This window comes from Euprymna scolopes, chromosome 11, assembly GCF_053919585.1.
Source record: "Euprymna scolopes isolate OS-2025 chromosome 11, ASM5391958v1, whole genome shotgun sequence".
NCBI classification, from domain to species: Eukaryota; Metazoa; Mollusca; class Cephalopoda; order Sepiida; family Sepiolidae; genus Euprymna; species Euprymna scolopes.
Window position 1 is genome coordinate 6,140,708 of NC_136492.1, and position 26,925 is coordinate 6,167,632.

Consider the following 26,925-nt stretch of genomic DNA (forward strand, 5'->3'; position numbering starts at 1 on the left):
CTCTTAGATTTATTTCAGTTGATGTAACCTTCGACCTTCTTCAGGTGTATCCTGTCGAACTTGGGAATGTTTCTGTCGAACTCTGGAATTTGGATGGAATTTTGAACGAGTTTGACAAAATACACCTGAAGAAGGGTGGAGGTTACATTGACCGAAACGTTGTGAAAATGAGACTGAAGATGAGAACTGTAGTCCAATAGATCCAAACAATATGAATAACCAATCCTCATCTCAAATTCAGAAACGTAATGTTCAATAATTATTCAAAATATTCTTTTCATTTTCCAATTAATTTTCTTTGAATTAGCTTCGTGCTAACAGAAAAAATATATTTTTCATTGAAAAAATTCGTCACCACAAAACAAAAGTCAAAACCTTTTGTTTGACACCTTCTGGAATTTTTTAAAACTGCCTGGGACGATTCCGATGATTGTGTGGTCCTCATACTGCATAAGTATTGACCTTTGCACACACGTGTACACATCCACACAGAGGTTGGTGCCAACTTGGAAAATTCATTTTGATTTTAACTTTTCTTTTTTGGACTGCTCATGCCTCTGGATAAAAAAAAAAAAAAAATGAGACTCCAAACAAATGTAGATGAATTGATAATTGTAATTGTCAGTAATCTAAGACATAAAAGGCTATATGTCTGTCTGTTTGTCTGTCTGTCTGTCTGTCTCCATATATTCAAGGTCCTTGATATGACTTCAAACTATATCCGATGGTGAGGCCCCAGCTTGCGGGCTTTGAGGAGTGTGGAGCCACCCTTTAATTGCCATTGCTCCCAGGTCCACTCTGAACCGGAGTGGTAGTACCTGTTAGGGTCCCAACTATGGGTTGAATAGAAACCGACTTTAAAAAAAAAACAAATATGCTCTATTAAAAAATTGTTCTTCAAAATCTTTGGATTCGGCATTAAATAACCTGTAAAGGGTTGATATGCCGTAAAACAAAAACAACCAAACAACCATATATTCAAACTCTATCTCTTCCAAAACTAACATTCGCTGAGCGGCACTAGAGGCCTCAAATGATTGGAATTTTTATGGACCGTTCTTTTATGGTTAAAATAGTTTTTAAAGGTTCCAAAATTGAAAAAATCGTTAGACATTTTTTTTAAGTTTAAATTTTTAATTAGCTCGTATGCGTGTCATGTTGGTACAATGGTAACGTCACCAACGTTAAATGCTACTGTTTTGATTTTGGTTTCGATTCTAGCTGATGGCGCCCAAATACTTTATTTTTAATTTTGAAATCACGAATCTATAATAATATATATGAAATCTGGACAAATTAAAATGTCATATTTAAACGTATTTTGCGACCGGGCAAAACTGGGCGCCCCACTAGTCTGGTCTAACGGGAGATGACAAAACATAAAAATTCACGCTGTGTGCAAAATTAAAACTGGATCTTGAATAAGTACATTAAATAGATATATGCAATATTCATCCAGTGGTTGATGGTGCTCTCTTTTGCCTTTTGGATTACCAATGAGAAAGTCATTACCCACGCTAAAATGTTATTCCCGGTTGTTTTTTTTTTTTTTTTTTTTTTTTTCAATTGTTTCACGTATACATTTTTTTTTTAACTGTTTTTCTTAGAATTTATGACCAAATATCATAAATTGTTATTTCATCAAATGCATCGACCAATCAAATTCTAGCTTTGCTACAATTATAATTTGCTAATTTCATACTGTCCTCTGATAATAAGAATAGCAAGAGTGGCATTCTTTGAAACTCTGCGGAATAAGGACTTTGAAAATTGTTTTTGTAGTATTCTGTCGAATAATAAATTTAATTGTAAATTTTAATTTTCAGTTTTAAATTCTGTTATTTTCCCATATATATATATAATATAAAGCTGAACGTCTGTGTGTGTGTCTGATCACGAATAGGCTCCTATATGGTTGATTATTATAGAAAACTGATCACATATAATGATAGAAGATGTATCGAGACACAGGAATGGGTATGTTTGATCTGGCATAATGATGATTTATTAAAATTGTGGGGTCTGCGTACACGCCTGGTCCACAAAGTATGGAAATAAAAAATTAAAAAAAAAACGTTCACAAGGGTTTTTGATATAGATGTACATAATAATACTTTGATAAGTATGTTTTAACTTAAATAGGAATGGTATGATAAAATTGTGGGGTCTGCGTTGGTGCCTGACCTCCATAGAATAGAAATAGGCACACACTTTAATAAAGACTTTCCATATCTATCTGCATAAGTATACTTTGATAATTATGTTTCAGTTTGAAGAAATATGGTATAATAAAATTATGGGGTGTTCGTTCGTGCCTGACCTCCATAGAATGGAAATATGTCACAAAGTTTAACAAGGTTTTTTTTAATATAGATCCACAGAATATTGTGATAAGTGTTTCAGTGTGAACAGGTATGGTATAATAAATTATGGGGTTTATCTATTTTATTTTTACTTTCATTATATTTTGCTTTGGTTTTGATACCCCCAAATTCGAAGCTATCTCTTTACAACCCTTCCTTTTCATAACCTATTATACTTTCATAAATCAGAGTCCATTTTCTGTAGGCTGTTTTTGAACCCAGTCAACGACGGTTACTTTTGCTAGTATATATATATATATATATATATATATATATATATATATATATATATATATATATATAGTGTGTGTGTGTGTGTGTATATATATATATATCTGCATAATGAGATGAATTAAATCACAGATTAATTAATCTTGTGATTCACAGTCTTACAAAATATTGTTGGGTGGGTAATATTTTTATGTAAGACAATTCCAGCTAAATAAAAGGAACTTTGCCTTTCATTCTGGATGCTGGATTCGAAAATTGGGAATTAACCTCCAATGTTGGAATTTTTAACCATTTTGGAACATAAAAACAAAATTCATCTTTATTCCGTGTGCAGGACTCAAATCGGATTCCTCAATTGCATATCATTTTTATTGTTCAATCCAATATTCCTGTTGATTCTGTGTTTCTTAAAAATATTTTAATCTTTAATATATTTTCGACTAGCCTGGGTGCCCGGAGGTGTGTATTAAGCAAAAAAAAAAAAATGGTAGTAGGCAGGCAGGCAGGCTCGAACCCATACCGCAAAGGAGGAAAAGAATGTGGGGAAAAAACCCTGATGTCTTTGCCGCTGCATCCATCGCCAAACCATAAGTGGCGAAGGTTTAAATTAAGGCTAGTCAATTGAAAAGAGGAGATGACTTTCGAAAAAAGCGACCCCTCCTTGTAGAAAAGTGCCCAATTGGGGGTAAAAGAATTAATTTTTTTAGCCAATTCTTTTGATATTTGTCATCCGAAGGGTTGAGCTTCAAAACGATACCGATTTCATGAAAATCTGTCGCCTCTGTCAAAAGTTTTAGACAGACATACATACATACATGCATGATGATTGCAACGTCTTGTCAGACGAGTGCCACTCCCTCAGACACTTAAAGTCCATGAGCCCTAACATGACTTTTTTTTTTTTTTTTTTTTAGTGGTACCGGCGAATTCACACACTCAAGCAGACATGACACTGAAGATGGTCATTGCTATACATACATATATATATATACGTACATGCATGCACACACACACATACACACACACACACATATATCCATAAACATACACACATATATACATATATACATAATACATAAACATACACACATGCATACATACACAAATACAAATACACATATACATACATATAAACATACAAATATGTACACATATATGCACATATATTTAACTACATATACATACATATCTATGCATTTATACACAAACATACACATATGCATATATACATACATACACACATGCATATATACATACATACACACACAAACATATATATACATTTATAAATACAAACATGCATAAACATATATGCATATATACATATATATATATATATATATATATATACATACATAAGCATACGTACTCATATACGTACATACACACATGGATACATATAATGATGGCAGATCAATTATTACATGCTTCCAGCATTTCAAGCCTACACATGTCAAAACTTTTCCATTGCTATAGGACTATTTTTTATAGACAAATGCCTGAGGGAGTATATATACAAAGATGATGTTACAGAGATTTAGCTTTGTATGACAGCTAAATCTCTCTCTCGGTTCAAAATGTTGAGATCCAGCAACAAGTTAAACTGCAGACCAGTTTAATGTGGGTACTGGTCTCCCACTTTATGGTTTTTTAAGTCAGAGCCCTCTCCACCCCACATACATGCATACACACAGAATGCACGCAAATATACATATGCATGTACACACACATGCATACACACACGTACACATACACATACATGTAAAATACACATGAAGATGCGTTCCAAAAGTCATATATTTGACAAAAAAAAAAAATCCAAAACAAACTAAATATAGAATCAGACGAAAAATCCAAATGAACAAATCAGCATTTTTGTTTTTTTCCTTTTTTCTCCCTCCCTTCCTCTTTTTTTTTTTTTCTTTAAATAAAATGTTTGTACACAAAAACTCACGTCCCGAAGGCAGACAATGATGACGAGCTTCACGCATTATTTACAACTATACATAGAATCGGGACGTGAGTTTTTGTGTACAAACATTTTATTTAAAAAAAACAAAAAAAACTCCAGCCGTTTCAAATGCTGTTCTGTTCATTTGGATTTTTCGTCTGATTCTATGTATATTTAGTTGTAAAGTAATGCGTGAAGTTCGTCATCATTGTCTGCCTTCGGGATGTGAGTTTTTGTGTACAAACATTTTATTAAAAAAAAAAAACTCCAGCCGTTTCATACATACATACATACATACATATATACATTTAAACAGGCAGATGAGATTTATATTATAGATATATGTGCTAAAAAACAAAATTATGTCAATCCATAAAAAATATTTCGCTAAATTTTGAGGAGATGAGCCTTACATCGAAAATCCATGGATTAAGGAAAGAACTTTAAATGTCATGTGTTCAAATAATAAATTTTTGTTTTGAAAATTTTATATTTTACTGCAAAAAATTATATATAAAACCTACAATTTATAATATATATATATATATATATATATATATATACACACACACACACACACACACTAGAAGATTGGCTTTGTAATAATAAATACGAAATCTGCATAAATTAAAATATATTTAAGCGTATTTTACGACCGCACAAAGCTGGGTGCCCACCCCCTCTCCCACACCAATAATAAATAATCTAACAGCCCTGTTTTATATGTCAAGGAGTATAAGAGGGTTATTATTCGTTATAGTAGCAAAATTCGAAAATTGAAATACTGAATTTCAAGTGAAACTAATATCTACTGAATTGCCATGTCACAGTAGTGAACATATCCCAAAATTACGAAAAACGATCAGGCCGAAAATTAGTTATTATTGAAAATAGGTTGCAAAGACAATTAGTGAAAATTGAGTTTTGCCCCCCCCCCAAAAAAAGAAGAAAAACTGAAGAATTCTAATTGTAACAGATATCTTTCCTGAAAACTGAAAATCTTTGGCCAATTTAGCAAAACTTAATGTTCGCTAAATTATCTTCGAAAACTTTTTTCATTAATAATTAATTTTCTATCTGATCGTTTTTCGTAAGTTTTTGGTATTTTCATTACTGCGATATGACAATTCACTTGAAATTAAACATTCGAATTTCGCCACAATAACCTAAAAAGAACCTGTACAGAAATGTAAAGGGAGACAATCAGACTAAAAAAATTATTGAGTTACCCCCCTTTGCAGAAAATTTTATCTTTATTTTTCTTTATTCTCCTCTAATACAAATTTTGTATTAAATTAATGGCAATTTTAAGTAAAAATTTATTTTTTTATTTTTTTGTTTTTTACTACTTTTTTGTTATTAACTATAATCCACCATAATCTCTCTCTCTCTCTCTCTCTCTCTCTCTCTCTATATATATATATATATATATATATATATATATATATATATATATATATATATATATATATATATAGCCAGTAGAGTTTAGTTTCCTAGAAGTACATCCAATGAAACAACATGTATCTACCAAAGAGTGCTCAATGAGTGAACAGAGCAGGTATATTAAATTTATTTATACAAACATTTGTTTGTATAAATAAATTTATTATATATATATATATATATACATATATGAGAGAGAGAGAGAGAGAGAGAGAGAGAGAGAGAGAGAGAGAGAGAGAGAGAATGGTGCATTATAGTTAATAACGAAAAAAAGTAGTAAAAAAAACAAAAATAAAAGTAAATTTTTACTTACTTTCCATCATAACTAGGTACGGGCAAAAATGTCAGAAAAATGTAGGAGGACGTAGTTTTGAAAATCGTTTTTTTTTTTTTTTTTTTTTTTTTTTTTACAAAGGCATCACCACATTATCAAGGCCCAGAGGCCACTCAAGGATAAGGGTTAAAGAGTGTACAGTAGAAGTTGGTCAATATAGTAATCATTAGTAATGAAAATTTGGTAAATTTTATAACTTATATGGAACAGCTCATCAAGAACTTATTTACTTTAGACTTGAACACAACCATATTGTAGTCAGCCGGAAAGCAGGAAAACGGAAGACAATTCCACAGGCGTGCAGTTCTAAGAAAGAAGCTTTGTTCATGGAATCTACGTTTAGGTTTAGGCACAGATAAAGAGTGGGGGAAATTATTGATAGTGTTTACAACTAGACGAGTGTTTCTTGTGAAAGTTTGGCGAGGGGGGACCATAGATTGAAGCTCAGTTGAACACTTTCCATGAAAATAACGATACATCAGAGACAAACTCGCAACATCTCTTCTGTGAGATAGAGGTTGCAAGGAGGAGAAAAGGACATCTCCTACGAGGCTACGAAGTCTATTTTGAACTCTATCAAGGCAGGACAAGTCCTTTCTAGCAGCTCCTGCCCAGATGTGGCAACAGTATTCCATCCTTGGACGTACCTGGCTCTTATATAGATAGAGAATAGCATCAGCAGTGAGATATCTACTGGATCGATAGAAAGATCCCACCATTTTTCCAGCGGCCTTGGCAACAGATTTGATATACGTGTTCCATTTAAGATCAGGAGTAATGGTCAAGCCCAGAAGCTTGTCAAAACTTGAGGCCTCCTGAAGACGAGAACCATTCATTTCAATTGATGACAAATGTGGATTAGAATGTTGATGATGTAAAGAGAGAAGCTTGGTTTTAGATGCATTAAAAGTAACCAGCCACTCCTTTCCCCATTGTACTACGTGCTCAAGATCAGAGGAGAGAGAATTGGAGAGAACTTGCTCGTTTACTGTCTTAGATGTGGTACCATAAATGGTAGTGTCGTCAGCATAAATGTCTACAAATGATGTAAGGATATGATTTGGAAGATCATTAATGTAGATCAGGAAAAGAGTTGGGCCCATGATGGATCCCTGAGGGACACCGGCATTAATACTGTGAGCTTCTGATTTTTTCCCCTCAACTACTACTCTTTATCATTTTTTTTTTGTCGGTTTCCAACTACTTCCTAATTGTATTTGAAAGATTAAAGTTAATTTCCAAAAGGAAAAAAAAAAATATTTGTACACGTGAAAAACAAAATTATGATGAAAAATGTTTTCACAGCGACATTCAGAAGCTGGCAAATTCAGCTAAATTTTGAAGTTACATAAATTCATTGTTAAAATCCTTTGGAAGATAAATTTTAGTTTTTTGGGTCTCTTTCAAAGATAATTAGTAAAATCCTAAGATATTGAATTAAATAATAATAATAAAAAAACAACCTTGTTTGTACAATAATAGAAAATAGAAAATAGAAAATAGTTACAAAAAATAGCTTAATTCACCCCCACCCCCCGAAAGCGAGAGATTCCGGCTTTGCACAAGCACAACAAACGAAAAATTCTCCAAGTGTGAATTCGACGGAAACCGAAAATGTTAGAATGTCAAAAAGCTGACTGAAAATGACATCAGGTAGTTAAAGGGAGGTAGGGAGTATGGTTTTCTTTTTTTCTCCCAGCCATGCATCCGTACGCTCCTATTGTGAACGTTTGTATAATTTTTACCATTTTTAAATTTAATCATTTTTCTATCTTCCTGCTTTTAAATTAAAAAAAAATATATTTTCAAGATTATATAAAAATTGTTACGCCAAAAGTTTCACATTCATTCAGCAAGGAAAATATTAGAATCTTACATATAAAAATTATGTGAAACGTATAATCTTAAAAAAAAAAAAAAAAAAGTAGAAACATTTTTTGCAATTAAAATTTTTTTGTGTGAAAATATTAGATAAACAACGCTTAATTCAGTGATATTATCGGTGGTTAGAAAAATTAATTTTTCTTTGAGTTATCGAATTTATTAATATTGTTACAAGAAAGGTCCCTTTTCTTGTAAGTAAGAAAAAGATTAAATAAGTAAAAATGAGATTAGATAGACCGAGATTCGAACCTGGTAAGCAAGGTTTGGAAATAGATTCAGGAAGGAATTTGCATTGTTCAAATTAATATAAAATAATAGATATGTTTGAGTAAAAGGAATTTTGATTGTTCAATTCTTTTTTATGAAAACTGAATTAAAATAAGTTCAGTTCGAAGAACGAACAATAGCAAAATTTAAATATGTTGAAAAATAATTTAGGTCGAAAAATAGGTTAGAGAAAATTCATTGTCTGCAAAAGTGGTTTGGAAACGTGCCAAACAACGCATGTTTAAGCCATGTGGACCGATCACGTGGCCAGACACACATATGACGTCATGGAGAAATGAATTCTTAATATAGTTTGCTAGTTTTAGGAGATTAGACAGAGTTGGACAGACGGGAGACAGAGCTTACATTGGTCAGAAGAGGGTCCCCCTTTGGAAACGAAGTGTTAGAAAGTTTTAATCGTGTAGTCGACTTTGAATTTCTGGAACCATCATCATTGCAACCGGCTGAATGTAATAAAACACATCATATTTTGTAACTGCGTCTCCGTGTCGGCTTTCAACCAAAATGAAGGTAATATGAACTTTGTGTATAACTCATCTAAGTAATGTGTCCCCCTCTCCATCTAAGTAATGACTGTTGTTGTCCCCTCCTGTGTCATAAGAACTGATCTCCCTCCTCGTCTATATATATTTTATAAGAAGAAACACTCGTATAAACGTATCTCTCACCCTCTGTGAAACAGACTGTAAAATGAATGTCGTTCGCCCTCTCTCTTCTTCCCTTCTCTTCTTCCCCTCTCACTGTATTACATGTCACCGTCTCTCCACAATATGAACACCCGGCTATACAACAATATAGGTTTTAGGGGCTTTTTCGTAATGTTCCTGAAAAAATTAATTTTTCTTTATTTTTAATTTTTACAATTTACGATGCTTTATTTTCATAAAAATAGCAAAAATAAATTCATCCATTTTTTAATTTGTTTTTATTTACTACTGAAAACATTAACTTCAATAAAGGTGTTTTTTGTTTAAACAAAATAATACATTTCCACTAAGATTTAATCAAAAATAATTAGTTCATTATATTCCGCGATTATTATTTGATAAATACTGAAAATTTCATTAAAATTAGGTAATTTTCTGTTTTTTGGTGAATTTTTAAGTAAAGGGAGGGGTCAAAATGTTTATACATTTTGAGCATCGACATTCATTTTGCACGTACCTAACCTTAACAATCACCTTTTTTAACCTTAACAATCACCTTTTTTAACCTTAACAATCACCTTTTTTAACCTTAACAATCACCTTTTTTAATGATTTTTACAGTTTTTCAGTTATGCTAAAAACGAATTTCGAATTTCAATTTGCTCCAAGTAGTTTTCCGTATATTAAACAGTGCGCATATTTTTTTATGTACATGCGTCCAAAAATATGCACACGCCTGCATGTACAAAAATGGCCACCGGTGTTAAGATAAAAAATAACATTGTTTAATATCCAGAAAACTACTTCTTTGCGGCAAATTTAAATACAATATTCGTTTTTAGCATACCCGAAAATATATCAAATCGTCATTTTAAATGTGATTTTTTAGGTGGAACGTAAGTAAAAATTTACTAAAATAAAAATTCAACAAAAAATTGTTACAAAAAGCGGATATAGATCTTTTAGATCCTATATTCCTTGACAAGTTCTATTTTATTATTAGGTATTTTTGAATTTAAACTTTAGGTGCTTGTTAAGATAAAGTCGACAGATCAATTTTTAAGAAATATATCGGTTTAGGCAAAAACATTACGTACTTACTTGTCATGTCGAAAATAGTAATATATCCAAAAATTACGAAAATTCATAGAGTAGAAAGTTATTTATCAATAAAAGTAATTTTTACGGAAAATTGGGTAAAATTGCATTCTTCTTAGATGATATAAAGTAGAAGATGAAGAGTTCACACACAGGAGACATAACTCGAGACGCATATTTTTGATTAAATGACCATGGTGTACAATATTTGTTGTCTATAGCGATAGATTTCTTTCTTTTTTTTTTTTTTTTTTTTTTTTTAAACACAATAGCAGTTCTACTCAATAAATTTTCATAATTTTTGGATGCATTACTATTTTCGCCATGACAATTAAATACGTAATATTGTTTTTGCTTGAAACAATATATTTAAGAAAAATCGATCTGTCGACTGTATCTTAACAATTAAATTTCATAGTCTAATTCTAGATTTATTATTAATAATTTAAATCTAAATTTTTAGGTAGTAATTAGTCCCTACTTGTCAAGACCCATAGGCAACTCGAGGATAAGGGTTAATAGAATTGTTAGGACAGTGAATCAACAATGTGAGGATTATTAACGATGGTTATGACTGACCAAAAATTAGATTATTTAAGAGAACGGCTCAGCAAGAATTTGTTTACATTAGACTTAAAAACGACCATGTTGTAGTTAGATGGAAAGCAGTGCTGTGGTATTACGTTTCACAAATGGGCAGTTCTTAAGAAAAAGACTTTGCTCATGGAAGTTCCAAAAAGGAAAATTAATTACAGTGGTTCTCTTGGGTTTAATTTCGTCAGCTACATAACTCTTGTTGCCCTTATTTTGCTCCTTTATTCCTTACATTCCATGAGCGATGTTTCTGACAAAGGGAGGAGAATTTCTGTTTTTTTTTTTCAGAATCTATCCATCTAACATTTCTTATTAGCTAGTTTTTGCCCTTGAAGTAGTATTTTGTTAGCTCTTTATATCAAGTGGCTTTATGCCTTGTCTGGCACGATTTCCATAAAAAAATTTACTACAAAAAAAAAAACAAACAGATTTAAGCTCATTTAAGCACTCACCATGGAAATAATGAGAAAGTAGAGACTTTTAACGTCTCGTCTATAAGAAAGCGGCTGTAGGAATGAGAAGAGGATACCCCTCCACTAGGTTTCAAAGTTGGTTTTATACTCTGTTACTCTGTTAAGGCATCTTCAGTTCCTCATGAATAATTGTGTGACAGTTCCCACACTGACATCAAACTTTGCACTTATTGTCTCTATAGACACATGATTATCCTTATGAAATTCTTTATTTGGCCAATCACTACTGGTGTTCTGACTTTATTACTTCTCCCACATCTCATCATCATTCACAGACTCCTTCCTTCCTTGAATCTCTTATGCCATTCAAAAACTGATGCTCAATTCATGCAAGATGGTCCAAAAGCAGACTGAAGCATTCCATACGTTTCTGTGGCATTTTTTTTCAAGTTTAAAACAAAATTTAATTGCGTATCGTTCTTCTAAAGTGTCCTCACGTCCAGATTGCATTTTTGAAATTCATCAGCTGTGACAATCGGGCTTTAGTAGGGTGTATTCCAAATTTTGCTGTAGCTGTTCACTTGAACCTAAAATCATAAAAATTGGTGTGTCATCTCATAGTATGTATAGCAATAACATGCCAGATTTGCAAGTGTCTACAACAATTTTAAATGCTTGTACAAAAATGTCTGGAAATTTAGTGAAGGCACCTCGTATGCCATGAAAGAAAAACTAAACTAATGCTAGCGGTCTGTGGTTTTGTGATTGTTGGATCTTTTCTTAGTTTGGATGAGGTGTGTGTGTGTGGGTTAGGTTAATTGTTAGGGCAGAGAGAGAGATGTAACGTTTTTACATTTGAGAGTCCGTCGCAATACCAAAGGAGAGGAAGCGGACATGTGTATACAGATGCATATGAAATGACATCATTTGTGGGGAAAAAGAAAGATTATAAAAAGGGTGATCCTGTTAGAGATGTGGATGACATTCGAGATCAAGTTCGGAATCATGTTTTATTCATGAAAGTACCCAGAAAATAAATGCCCTTGTCACAAAAGAAAAGGAGTCTAGTTATTACTTGTCTTATGTTCATTGCAATGTGCTCTGCTACAGCATGTTTGGTGTACTCGTGTAAACATGTGTAACGTTACAGAAAGAAATTAGACTCATCGTTTTTAGTTTTAACAAGAGGCGTTTATTCTCAGTATCTCCAACAACGCATTTATTTTTGTTCTAAACAGTTCATTTCTCGTGTTGACATGTCTTTTAAAACGTTCTCGTCACCCACGAGTCGCTCCCTTTGATTTTCTAGCCATGTCTTGAACATGCATTTCTCCCGTTACTTCTCCAGCCACCTGTGTCCGTTTGTCTCTGCTGAGACATCATCTTGTGCAGCCGGCTTGGTCATTTGTATCTGTTGCTCAGGATTGTATAAAACAACGAGAAAATTGAAGTTGATTTGGTACATACCTGCTATTCTTAGGATAGAAGAATTTTTTTTATGTCTGTGTATCATTTGCTATCTCAAGCAAAAGTATATTTTACCCATCCTAAGACGGGTATTACACAACATATGTATGTAATGATTTTCCCTTTCCTAGGACAGTTAATTTACAGCACGTATATGGAATAATTTTACCTTTCCTAGGACGAATTATGTAAAACACAAATTTAAAATAATTTGACCTACCCTCAAACAAATAATGTAAACAGTTTAACATATTCTCAACAGGTATTGTACAACATATATGAACTAATTTCTCTTCCCACCAATGCTGCCATAATTTTAAGAAAAAGATGGATCAATTCTCAAGCAAAATTATTTCAGTATGGTCCGTATTCTTTAAAAGTGAGTTTTTTGTTCTTGGTTGATAATGAAGTTACTTGTTGTCTCTTTAGTGGTGTAGAACATTTGTTGATTCTTATTCGATCCTGGGCAACAGCAGGTCTTCTGCTAATATAAATTCGTTTTTCTTTTGTAGGTATTGATATTCATATTAAAAAGACTCTTTTCTATTTATTTAATGTATTTATTTGCTTCCCCACCAAAGCAAATTAAGCACAAGGCCGTTTTTAAGGTGGGGTAAAAACCAGCTCCCCTAAAAGTAGGCAAAAAGGGGGCACTCTGGTTACCAAAAATAATAATTGTCCCAGTATAGAGGGTTTCCCCTCCATTGACTGGTACAAATTACCTTAAGTGCAGCATCTGCAGAACAGATACTACACTTTGAGATATTAAATCTTTTATTCAGGAAAAAATGAACATGAACATAAAATTTAGGCACAAGGCCAACTCAAAATGGGGGGAAATGGGGGTCGTTGATCATCCTTGTCACTCTAGAACTAAACAGAAGTTTCTCTTAGCTAGAATCTTCTTTTCTTGGCCCGAAGGCCAAGAACAACAGAAAAAAGCAAGCCTCTTTTCTATTTATTTAAAAAGAAAATACAATTTTCTTATCTATGGGTTGTGGGATTGCATTCACTAGCAAAAGATCTAGCTAATGTGCATATTCTTTTAAACATTCATTTTAATTAATTCCCTATTAGTTTTTTCGGTTTTCTAATGGGATGATCATCTTTAGTTAACTATTATGTGTAATTATATGCATGCAGATATTCTACATGATTTATACTTGCGTAATATTTGCGTAAAAAGCTTACAGTAAACATAAAATTGTTTCCATATATATTTATGTATACGTATATATTTTTGTTTAATCTATCTATCTATCTATCAAAGTGAACATGTATGTGTGTGTGTCTGTGTACATTTCCCTACGCAATAACTTTGTTAATTTTAAGTCTACAGACTCGAAATTTGATATACAGGGTATTGAGATTTGGGAAAATCTGTGTAATTCGTTTTTGGTAGAAATTTGGCTATTAACAATTTGACTTTTGAGAACTCTACCAAACTCCTCCGACAATTTTGGGTCTAAAGACTTGAAATTTTAGTTATAGGTTCCTTGGACATGGATCTAATTTAATAACTTGATTTAAGCCCCAAACAATAAATGTTAAGGGGTCATAATAGGTGTCAAAGTTAAAAAAAATTTGACCTCTGCGGTTTCTACCAAATTACTCACACAATTTCTGGTCTAAACATTTGAAATTTTACATAAAGGGTATTCAGAGATAGGGCAAGCTTTTTAATCGGCTTAGGTCGAAAACTTTTAATTACCAATATATAAATGTATGTATGTTTGCATGTGTACCTAAAACTTTCGACAGAGGCGACAGATTTTTACAAGATCAGTATCACTTTGAAGTTCGACCTTTCAGATGACAAATATTGAAAAATTGGCTAAAAACATTAATATCTTCACCTTCAACTGGGCACTTTTCTACACTGGGGGGGGTCGTTTTTTTGCTGATATCTTTGAAAGTCATCCTCTCCTTTCTATTGTCTAGCCTAATTAAAACCTACGTCACTTTCGGTTTGGCGGTGGTCGTAATGACAAAGACGTCAGGTTTTTTCCGCCGTTTTTTTCGTCCTTTGTGGTACGGGTTCGAGCCTGCCTTTCTACTACCACTTTTTTTTTTTTTTTTTTGCTCAACACGCACATCCAAACACCCGGGCAACGCCGGGCTGAAATGCTAGTATATCTATAAAAGTGAACGTGTCTGTGTACCTGTGTGTGTCGCTGTGTACATTATCCTATGCAATAACTCTGTCAATTTTAAGTCTACAGACTCAAAATTTGATATACAATGTACTGAGATTTGGGAAAATCTTTGTGATCTGTTTTCGGCCAGAAATTTGGCTGTTAAGGGGTCAAAGTTCAACGATTTAACCTTTGAGAACTCTACCAAACCATCGTTGTCTATTTCTGACAAACCTTTGTAAAATATTTTTTTTAAATAATACTAGCCTGCCTTTAACCATTGGATCACAATCACCATTCTCATCTGACCCACTTTGAAAATTCATAAACTGTGATATATCTGTTAAGAAATTATTACACTAACTAAAAACATGACATGACGTGCACTAACCAAAAACATCGGCATAATCTATATATCTATAAAAGTGAACGTGTCTGTGTCTGTCTGTCTGTCTGTGTACATTTCCCTACGCAATAACTGTCAATTTTTAGTTTACAGACTCAAAATTTGACATACAGAGCACTGAAATTTGGGAAAATCTATGTGATCGGTTTGGCTGTTAAGGGGTCAAAGTTCAACGATTTGACCTTTGAGAACTCTACCAAACTCCTCCGACAATTTTGGGTCTAAACACTTGAAATTTTAGATATAGGTTCCTTAGACATGGATCTAACTTAATAACTTGATTTGAGCCCAAAACAATAAATGTTAAGGGGTCATAATAGGGGTCAAAATTAAAAAATTGACCGCTTTATTTTTTTTTTGCTCAACATACACCTCCACACACCCGGGCAACGCCGGGCTGAAATGCTAGTATATATATATTTTTATTTATTATTTTTTAAAACAATAATCTACGGACATGCATGTTTCAGGGCTCAGCCTTTCTTCAGCGTAGCTTGACTGTTTGTAGGAATATATATATATATATTCCTAGATACAGTCAAGCTATGCTGAAGAGGGGCAGAGCCCTGAAACATGCATGTCCGTAGATTACTGTTGCAGAGAGAGAGAGTGTGTGTGTGTGTGTGTGTGCTTAGGTTAATTGTAAGTACAGAGAAGCAATGTGTTTTACAGTCTGGGAAACTGAGAACAGAGAAATTCAGTTAACTTACAGAAAAGCAGTAGAAATATAACGTTAAATGAGCAAGGAACAAAGAAACGGAAAGAATTCAACTCACTTTTTTTTTTTTTGTCACCTGAAACAACAGACATTTATTTACAGGTACTTCCAGGATAATGCCTTGTCTCTTGTTTGAAAGATGTGCTTAAGAGGCTTGCGTCACCCACATGTCGCTCGCTATTATTTTCCAGCCATGTCTCGAACATGTGCTTCTCCTGTTGCTTCTCCGCCCACCTGTGTTGTCTTTTGTCTCTGTTGTGACGTCACTTTGCGCAGTCAGCTTGGTCATTTGCATATGTTAGCTGTTACAGAGTGTATACGTGCATGTGCTTAGGTTAATTGTTAAGACAAAAAGAGAGATGAAAGAAATAGGTATACCTGAGGGTTAGGGTTAGAAAGAAAAACGAAAAACAAAACAAACAAGATGTTCATTTTTATTTCATATTCGTTAAACCTTGATTTGTATGAATAATAAACAACTTTTTTTTCGCTATCAGTCAGAATCCTTGGATTTTCCTGACAAGTTTTCTTCACCCCCAAACAAGGCATGTTGCCATTGAAATGCAAAGCGATACTGTAATAGGCGCCATATTTACATGGGGTCAACCTGGGTTGGGAGTAGGGAAGCAATACATCGTACAATTTGGGAAATGCAACGTTAAATGAGTAAGAAACACTGCATAGTAATGATTTAAAAAGTTTAACAATAAAATTACTGATGCACCACCACTGAGAATCAGAATCAAAACTTTTAACTTACGATTTACTTTTTCCTTTGATGTTAATGCCTGAGCTATGAAGACATGTTTGCTACAAGGCTAAAAATTAAAGCATGAATCAATAGCTGTTACGTTACACATGCATATTCGTAATGCTGTCGCTTGACCTTCACTTGGCAAATTTCATTTCTTTAATTTTCATACTTTTGCACCGATTTTCCCTGGTTAGAACCCAAATATAAAGTTTTGCATGGGTTCGAATACCCAATATATTAAGTTTCATGTCTGTAGACCAAAAACTGACAGAGGAGCTTGTTAGGTAAACTTTTTTAAACAAATATATATATATATATATATGTATATATATATATATATATATATATATATATATATAAAAAGAGGTTTGTGTTTACTATAACCTTTTTACACAAATATTACGCAAATATAAATCATGTAGAATATCTGCATGAATATAATTACATGTAATAGTTAACTAAAGATGATCATCTCATAAGAAAAGCGAAAAAAACTAATCGTGAATTAATTAAAATGAATGCTTAAAAGAATATGCCAATTAGCTAGATCTTTTGCAGATGAATGCAATTCTATGAGCATATATAACAAAGTTGTATTTTCTTTCTAAATAAACAGAAAAAAGGTTCGCCGTTTTTCTTTTTGGTCTTCAGGCCAAGATCTTTTTTCTGTTATCAAAGTGTAGTATCTGTTCTAGCAGATACTGCAATCAAAGCCCATACGTGGGGGGAAACCCCACATATCAGACCACTGCTCTTGAGCAATCAGATTTGGTCCATGAAGGGGAAACCCTTCATACCAATTGTCACTATCCAATTCCCTCTCGGGGGAGCTGGTCCCCCTCCCCTCACTCTCCACATTAAAAAACGGCCTTGTGCCTAATTTGTTCCGTGGGGAAGTGAATAAATAACTAAATAAATAGAAAAAAGGGTTTTTAATAAGAATATCAATACATAAAAAAAACAAATTTATAGGAGAGAGTGTGTGTGTCTATAATATATCAAGGGCGTGAGTTCCATTAAAGAGGTGTTGATTCAATTTGAATAAAATAAAATATGCATCAAGTGTGCTTGAAAGCCCAAATGACAACATATTCTTATGAAAATAAATATTTTACTTGTTTGAAATTTATAACATAAATATATTTCAGAGTCAAACTCCATCCTCAGTATTTTGTACATCTTTCTTTTTCTTTTTTTCTCTTCTTCTTTCTTGCCATGTTGTAAAGTTCCACATGTTGTCTCTCAGCGGTTGTATTTTGAAATCCCGGAGCGGTGCACTGGTTACGCGAGATTAACATCAAAGGTGTGAGTTCCGTTATAATTTCCTCCCATAGAACAAAATATATGAGCATTTCAATATTCAATTTGCCTATATATATATATATATATATATATATATATATATATATATATATATATATATATATATATATTAGGTTGTCCGGAAAATAATGTCCAATTTTAGAGAAAAAGTATTTATTAATCAAATAGGTGACACTAGACATTGAAATTAGTCAAAGTATGATCCTTGAACAGCCATACATTTTTTCCATCTATCAACTAGATCATTTATGCCTCGTTGATAAAAATTCTTTGGCTTAGACGCTAAGAAATCTTTGAAAAAAGATTCAACCTCTGCATTAGATCTGAAAGTTTTGTTGCTTAAAAAAGCGGCTAAATTCTTGAAAAAATGGTAGTCCCTGGGTGAAAGATCTGGAGAATAAGGAGGATGTGGTAAAGTTTCGTATCCCAAGTCTGTGAGTTTCTGCAGTGTCATTCTCGCAACATGAGGCCGTACATTATCGTGCACACATTGGACCACGCCTATTCACGTATGCAGGTCTCAATTTTTGTAAATGATGATGCATTTCTTCGAGTTGATTGCAGTAAACCTCTGCCGTGATGCTCTGATTAGCATCCAGAAAGCTGTAATGAATAACACCAATTGCACACCACCAAACAGTCAGCATAATCTTCTGTTGATGAAACTTTAGCTTTGGAAAATGTTTGGGTGGTTCATCACAATTAAGCCATTGACCTGATCGTTTCCGATTATCATAAAGGATCCACTTTTCGTCACAGGTGACTATTCGGTCCAGAAATGAATCATTAATGTTTCGCAAAAAGAGCATCGAACACATTTCAAAACGTCGAGCTTGTTGATTTTCATTGAGCTAATGTGGGACCCATTTGTCGAGCTTTTTCACCTTGCCAATTTGCTTCAGATGGTCCGACACTGTTGAACTGCTGACACCAAGTTCCCGAGACATTTCCCTGACACTTTGCCGTGGGTTTTGCTCAACAATGGCTCTCAAATTTTCATTGTCAAGTTTAGATGGCCGTCCTCTACCTTCTTCATCTTTAAGGCTCTCATCACCACTACGAAATTTCTGAAACCACCTTCGTTCTGTTCTATCACTTGTGATGCCTTCTCCCCAGGCCCTATTGATATTTGCAGCTGTTTGAGAAGCATTGTTATCAAGCTTAAACTCATGCAGGAAAAGTAATCGTAAGTCTTCTTTTCTCATATTCCAAATTATGGGCTCATTCGCTCATAAAACGTTTTCTGAAAAAAAAAAGTAAGAAATTATTAAAGAGCACATATAAATCAATAATCATGTTGATGTTTACCTGATATATAATAAAAATCCTATGATAAAATTCAATTTCAAAACAGACTTCCTGAAATGGCCATTATTTTCCGGACAACCTAATATATATACAAGCAAACAGTTATTAAAATATGTTAAAAAACACTTTGAAAAGGAGTTAAAAACATATTTAATCTGAAAAGGAAACACTTGATAAGTGGATAGTCCTTAATCCGCGGAGTTTCGAAGAAATACTTCCCTTCTCAGCAGAGGGTAGGAATTAGCAAAATGTAGGATCGGATTTTGCATACAAAAGTATTTGATGAAACAGCAAGCAAGTCAAATATATATATATATATATATATATATATATATATATATATATACTTGTAGGCAAATTGAATATTGAAATGTTCATATCTTTTGTTCTATGGGACGAAACTACATGAACATTTTCAGGCTTTTTGAAGATTTTAATATTATTCTATGGTCAAAATTTTATGACAATTCGTAAAAAGGAATCTGTACTTTCAAATCAATAAAATATGCCCAAATTTGCCTACATTTGTATATATAGTGTCCTGGCAGGCTAGCTTCAGTTTTGCTGCTTTGGGATGATTTTTGCTTAGGGATTTTCTTTGCTTGGTTGTCTCATGTGGCCATCAGCTAGAATCGAAACCAAAACATGCAACTTTCCCCTCTCATTACTTAGCCTCTGAGCCATGCCTATATATATATAATTCCCCTGTCATCCCTTTTTAAAAGATGTAATCACCCAATCGTTGAAGACCAGATTCAAGTAATCAGATATATATATATATATGTGTGTGTGTATGTGTATATATATATATACATATATATATATACACACACACACACACATATACAGCACCTCGCCTTCCCAAATGGTCACCCATCTGGTACTGGCGAGGCTCAATGTTGCTTAACATTGGTGATCTGGCGAGAACCGGTGTGTCAATGTGATTGTGCCGTATAAAACACACACACACACACACACATATGCATACAAATATATAAATTTGATTATATATATAAATTCACGCGTTATCCTTTTTTTAAGTGATGGAATCGCCCAATCATTGAAGACAAGATGCAAGCAAGAAAGATCCACAGAATTATATATATATATATATATATATATATATATATATATATATATATATATATATATGGCGTTAAAAGTTATATTTAGTTTGTATTTTTAGATACGAACAAAAACACTTTATGCAGTAATAATGAATGGACATTGTCTTTTATATCGTGTGTGTATATATAAATATATATATTTAATCTTTATTCATCATCTAACTTGTGAGAGGAAGTTTGTGGTAATATTAAAACTTTCATCATGGATATCAGATTTGGACATAATTGTTGAACAGAACCCCAGTTTGTGCGATAAGCTATCAGCGCCTGAAGATCTGTAGCGTTAATTGTCTGAAGTAGGAGAAGCATAAATAAAAAAAAAAACGAGAAAACAAAAACAAACTGGAATAAACAAAGAGCGGAGAGATGAAGAGCGGATGATGAAAATCATGTTTGGAAAATCCGTTTTCCGACAGACAATGGAGTCGTTTATGTGTGGAAATATCCATTGTTCAAGACGGTTTTATAAAATCTGCTCTAAGTGCTTCTATCAAATTTTGTGAAATTTGAGGCTGATTTTATTTATTGGCTTAAGAACAATGGAATACACACACGACAAAAGATAATAGTATTAATGGTATTAAGTGCTGAAAAGATCGGCAAGGTGGAAGGTAGAGTGTTTGGGTTAAGATTTGTTTGGGCTACGGACATGTTTTTGCCTTTGACTTGAATGTGCGTGTGTGTATATAGTTTTATTTTTAAAGTTAAATTTTATCGATATATGTACGTTACATGCGTAGACAAATATATATATATACATGTGTGAAATGATAAGATTGTCGTCCTAGAAAAGATGACCTGATTCCATTTCCATTTGATGAAAAATGGATTCTTTTTTTTGTTGTTGCAGACCATCTACTAGCTGGCTAATTGTGTACAAATCCCAAGAGCGATAGGGGCCTTCTATCATGTCTAAAAGTGACACAACGTTCAACGAACGAGATTAGAGATGCGCCACTGTACAACTTATGCTCTCTACTGATCCAATTTATGACAACAGGACCATTGCCAGCACCCTCAAAATGCAAATCCGGATGGTTCAATGCTTGAGGTTACAGCTTAATGAAGTTTCCGACCACAGTTATGGTTTTTGGTGTGGTTTCAAGTGAGGCCAGATCATGCCAGCTTACATCTTCGAAGTCGGCTTGAAAGTCAACACCAAAGTATCCCTGGATGTGTTGAAGAGTGTGGTGATCCCCTGGTTTGCACATGACAAAAGACGAGTGCTGAAAATATCAGCGAGATGGGAGGTAGTGTTTGGGGTAAGGTTTGTTTGGGCCATTGACATGTTTCGGCCTTTAGCTTGGATATGCATGTGTGTATAGTTTTGTTTTTAAAAGAAAATAGAGTACTGTTTCCACATCTGGGGAGGAGCTGCTCGGTGCTCCCTATCCAGCCTTGATAGAGTTCAAAACCAGTTTCGAAACCTAATAGATGATGCCCTTTTCTCTGCTCTGCAACCTCTTTCTCACAGAAGAGATGTTGCAAGACTATCTATGCTCTATCGTTATTTTCATGGCATGTGTGCGACTAAACTCCAATCTATGGTTCACCCTTGCCAAACTTTCACAAAAGAATACTCAACTAGTTAGAATCACTATAAACGATTTTCCCCACTCTCTATCTGTGCCTAAATCTAAATACAGATTCCATGAACAAAGCTTCTTTCCTAGAATTGCCCGCCTTTGAAACACTGTTCTGCTGGCCTGCTTCCCAGTTGAATACAACATGGTAGCCTTCAAATCCAATGTAAACAAGTTCTTGTTGAGTCGTACCCATAAATAATCAAATTCTTCCAAATTTACATTTTTAACGATTACTATATTTCAACCTTGCATTCATTAAGCCTTATCCTTTAGTAACCTTTGGGCCTTGATAAGTAGTGACTCCCAAGCAAAAAAAAAAAAAAAGGTATCCATGTAAAAATTAACTTTTATCAATATATATACTTTACATGCAGAAACAAATATATATAATTATTACAATAATACTTACAGACATTAGTGTTTCATCCTTTCGGGAATCATCAGTGCAGGGTGACATGATTACTTCCGGTCAGGAGATTCGAACCCGTCCATCTCTGACTCCATTAGCAAGAAACTAACCTCAAGGCGAACCGCGATATATATATATATATATATATATATATATATATATATATATATATATATATATATATAATGTGTATATAGTCTCTTGAATGTGTGTGCAAACACATCCATAATATAAATCTCACCTGTCTGTTTAATTTTTTTATTTTTTTATTTTTCTTCCTTTGAAGATTATAACGCTGGGTATGGGGCAGCCAAACTAGCTGCCAACATTGCCCCGCTTTTTATTGAAACCAACCGAGAGCTCTTTTTAGTATCCTCGTTGTTCCCTTAAGTGCAATTGTCTGGATCTCTTTTGCATTTAGTTCACCAGAAATATTAGTTAGGTAGGACTTCAGGTTCTTCTTCATAAGCCCTGTAGCACCTATGATAACTGGTATGATTGATATCTCCCTAAGATTCCAGTTTCTTTTCATATCGTACATGAGACCTTGGTATTTGGTCTGTTTCTCTCTTTCAGCTCTGTTCAGGCCGCCATCATTAGGAACACTCACTTCAATCAAGGTTGCAATTGTATGTCTGCCTAAAACTTTGGACAGAGACAACGGATTTTCATGAGATTAGTATCGCTTTGAAGCTCGACCCATCGGATGACAAATATCGAAAAATTGGCTAAAAGCATTAATTCCTTCACCCTCAACTGGACACTTTTCTACAAGGAGGGGTGACTTTTTTCGCCAATATTTTCGAAAGTCATCCCTTCTTTTCGATTGACAAGCCTTAATTTAAACCTACGTCACTTCCGGTTTGGTGATGGGCGCAGCAGCAAAGACGTCACATTTTTTTTGTTTTTTTTTAATACACGCCTCCAAACATCCGAGCAGACACCCAGGCTAGTAATCTATATAATTGTAAAACTCTGTGGACCTTGAGCCCTTGCTTGAATCTTGTCTTCCACAATCGAACGATTCCATCTTTTAAAAAAGGGAAGACAGATAAATTTATACAGGGTGATCGCTAGAAAAGCGGGAAATTTGAAGGTCAGCTTAGATCATGAATAAAATGCGTGATTGCTATTTGGTGATTGGTGCCGTATGAATGTTGTAAAAATAAATTGTTGTTTGACGCTACAGTGAAGTGCACGGATGACATTTTGAATATTTATGAGTATAATTTAACATTTCTCTTTGAAAAACTTAGTAAAAATTATTCTTTGTAAAAATAAATTGTTGTTTGACGCTACAGTGAAGTGAACGGACAACATTTTGAATATTTATGAGTATAATTTAACATTTGTCGTTGAAAATCTTGGTCAAAATTATTCTTTGTAAAAATAAATCGTTGTTTGATAAATTTCTCGCTTTTCTAGCGAGTGACCACTCTGTATTAGATTGAGAATAAAGTTCTTGTGGAATTTTTAATTTTGATTTCAAATGATGCATTTTCAAATAAGTTTTTGTTGTAATGCCTTTACTCTATCATTTTAACGAGCGTTTTTCGCTCTTTCTAATCGTTTAAATTACAATCGTTTTAAAACAATTATGTCTTCTTTTCAGAACGTTGAATACAAGATGGAAAAACAAATTCATACAATTTTCTTGTTTGAATTCAAACTAGGCCAAAAAGCTGCTGAAGCAGCTCGGGATATCAATAAAGTGTTAGGCACAGGAACCACTATCGAATGCACAGCACAATGGTGGTTTAAGAAATTTTGTGGAAGCGACGAGAGTCTTGAAAATGATGAGCATAGTGGTCGGTTATCGGATGTTAAAAACAATCAATTAAGAGCCTTAGTCAAAGTTAATCCACGCACAACTGTTTGAGAACTTGCTTCTGAATTAGATGTAACGTATATGATGATTTCCAACCATTTGCAGCTAATTCTACCCTATGCGACAAAGACCATCAACTCCCTGTATTTCCTCCTATAACAGACAACACGCTATGCAACATACAAATATCTGTGCGTGAGGTCACCAAGCTAATCAAGAACCTTGATTCCAGTAAAGCAACTGGCCCTGATGGCATTCCAGTTATAGTGCTGAAAAAGCTCCAACCAGAACTTGCTCCCATACTTACAAAACTCTTTAAGCGTTGCCTTAAGGAGAAGTGCTTTCCAACACCCTGGAAAACCTCATCAGTATGCCCTGTATTTAAGAATTCAGGTGAAAAGTCATCTCCCTCTCAGTACAGACCAATAAGTCTCCTGTGTGTCATGAGTAAGTTGTTGGAATCTATATTAAAGAAAGAAGTAGTCAACCACCTCAACAGAAACAACCTTCTTAGTGACACGCAATATGGTTTCCGCTCTGCAAGATCTACCGCAGATGTGCTAACAGTTATATCACACAGGATTAGTGAATCTCTTGACAAAGGTTTCCTTTCCAGGGCAATTGCTCTTGAGATATCGAAGGCCTTTGATAAGGTATGGCATAAGGGCCTACTTCACAAGATTTCCAGCTACGGTATTGCTAGAAATGTTTTCTCAGTCATTAAATCATTTCTCTCCGATAGGTTCATAAGAGTAGTGATTGATGGGCAGAAATCAGAGGCCCACAGTATTAATGCTGGAGTCCCTCAGGGGTCCATCCTGGGTCCAACTCTCTTCCTGATCTACATCAATGATCTCCCAAAACACATACTTAAATCATTTGTTGACATCTATGCTGATGACACGACCATCTATGGCAACACTTCAAAGGCTGTAAATGACAAAGTTCTCTCTAATTCTCTCTCCTCTGATCTTGAGCGCGTGGTACAATGGGGGATGAGGTGGCTGGTCACTTTTAATGCATCCAAAACCAAGCTTCTATCTTTACATCATCAACGCTCTGATCCCCATCTGGCATCAATTGTAATGGATGGCTTTCATCTTGGAGAGGCTCCATGTTTTGACAAGCTTCTGGGTTTGACCTTTATTCCTGATCTAAAATGGAACACGTACATCAAGTCTGTTGCCAGGGACGCTGGGAAAATGGTGGTATCCTTCTACCGCTCCAGAAGCTATCTCACTACTGATGCAATTCTCTATCTTTATAAAAGCCAAGTACGTCCAAGGATGGAATACTGCTGCCATATCTGGGCAGGAGCTGCTAAAAATAGCCTATCCTGCCTTGACAGAGTACAAAATAGACTTCGTGGCTTAGTGGGGGATACCCTTTTCTCTACCCTGCAACCTCTCTCCCACAGAAGAGACGTTGCGAGCCTATCCTTGTTTTATTGTTATTTCCATGGCAGGTGCTCATCTGAACTCCAATCTCTGGTCCCCCTCGCCAATCTTTCACGAAAAAACACCCGTCTAGCTGAATCCACTGTGAAAATTTTTCCCCACTCTTTATCTGTGCCTAAATCAAAACGTGGATTCCATGAACAAAGCTTCTTTCTTAGAACTGCACACCTGTGGAACTCTGTTCCGTCTGCCTGCTCCCAACTGACTACAACTTGGGTGTCTTCAAGTCCAACGTTAACAAATTCCTAATGAACCACCCCCTTAAGTAAACACTTCATTAAATCTCCATACTAACATACTGTACTTGCAATAACCCTTATCCCTGAGTGGCTTCCGGGCCTTGATAAGTGGTGACCACCGTGTAAAAAAAAAAAAAAAAGAAAAAAAAAGCTTTGAACAAGGGAAAGAGAAAAGGGAATTGAAGGTTTAGGAGAGAGAGAAAGAAAAAAAAGTAAAAAAAAAAAAGATTCAGAAGAAAGAGGAGGTAAAAAAGAAGGAAAGGAAATGGTAATCTCGCATAGAGAGGAGGGGAAATGGCAAATTTATAAAACCGATTGTTTTAGAAAATAATACAGTCTTCTCGTCTCGACCGGACAGGGTTGCAGATCTCTGCCCTGTCTTGCTCCTGAATCAGAACTGCTTGAGTCCAGTGGCAAGAAGTGTTAGACGACTAGAAACAATGCTGAAATAAGCAGAGAGCACATACAGCCCCTGGAATTCCTAAATGGTCACCTATTTTAGTACTGACCAGGTTCAACGTTGCTGAACTTCGGTGACCTACAGAAACCAATATGTCAACGTGAATTATGCTATATATATATATTAATGAGATATTTTATTTCTTAAAATTATGGGTTTTTTTTTTTTTTTACATAGGCATCATCACTTATCAAGGCCAAGAGGCCACTCGAGGATAAGGGTTAAAGAGTGTACAGTAGAAATTGGACAATATAGTAATCGTTAGATAATATTTTGAAATCCGACAAATTGAATACTTAATTATAAACAAATGTTTTTTTTTTAATTCTTTTAAATGATGATTGATTTTTTTTCTTTTTGTTTTATTTTGATTATTCTGATTAATATTCTCATCTTTGTTATTTTCACAACGTTTCAGCCGATGTAACCTCCGATCTTCTTTAGTTGCATCATTTTGAA

At 34.1% G+C, this 26,925-nt stretch overlaps 1 protein-coding gene across 1 annotated transcript in view; it reads left to right on the forward strand.

Annotated features, from left to right (window-relative positions):
- Positions 1-26,925, forward strand: part of LOC145287758 (N(6)-adenine-specific methyltransferase METTL4-like) — a 769,319-nt gene that overhangs the window by 14,214 nt on the left and 728,180 nt on the right. The gene's annotated exons all lie outside the window — the stretch shown is intronic.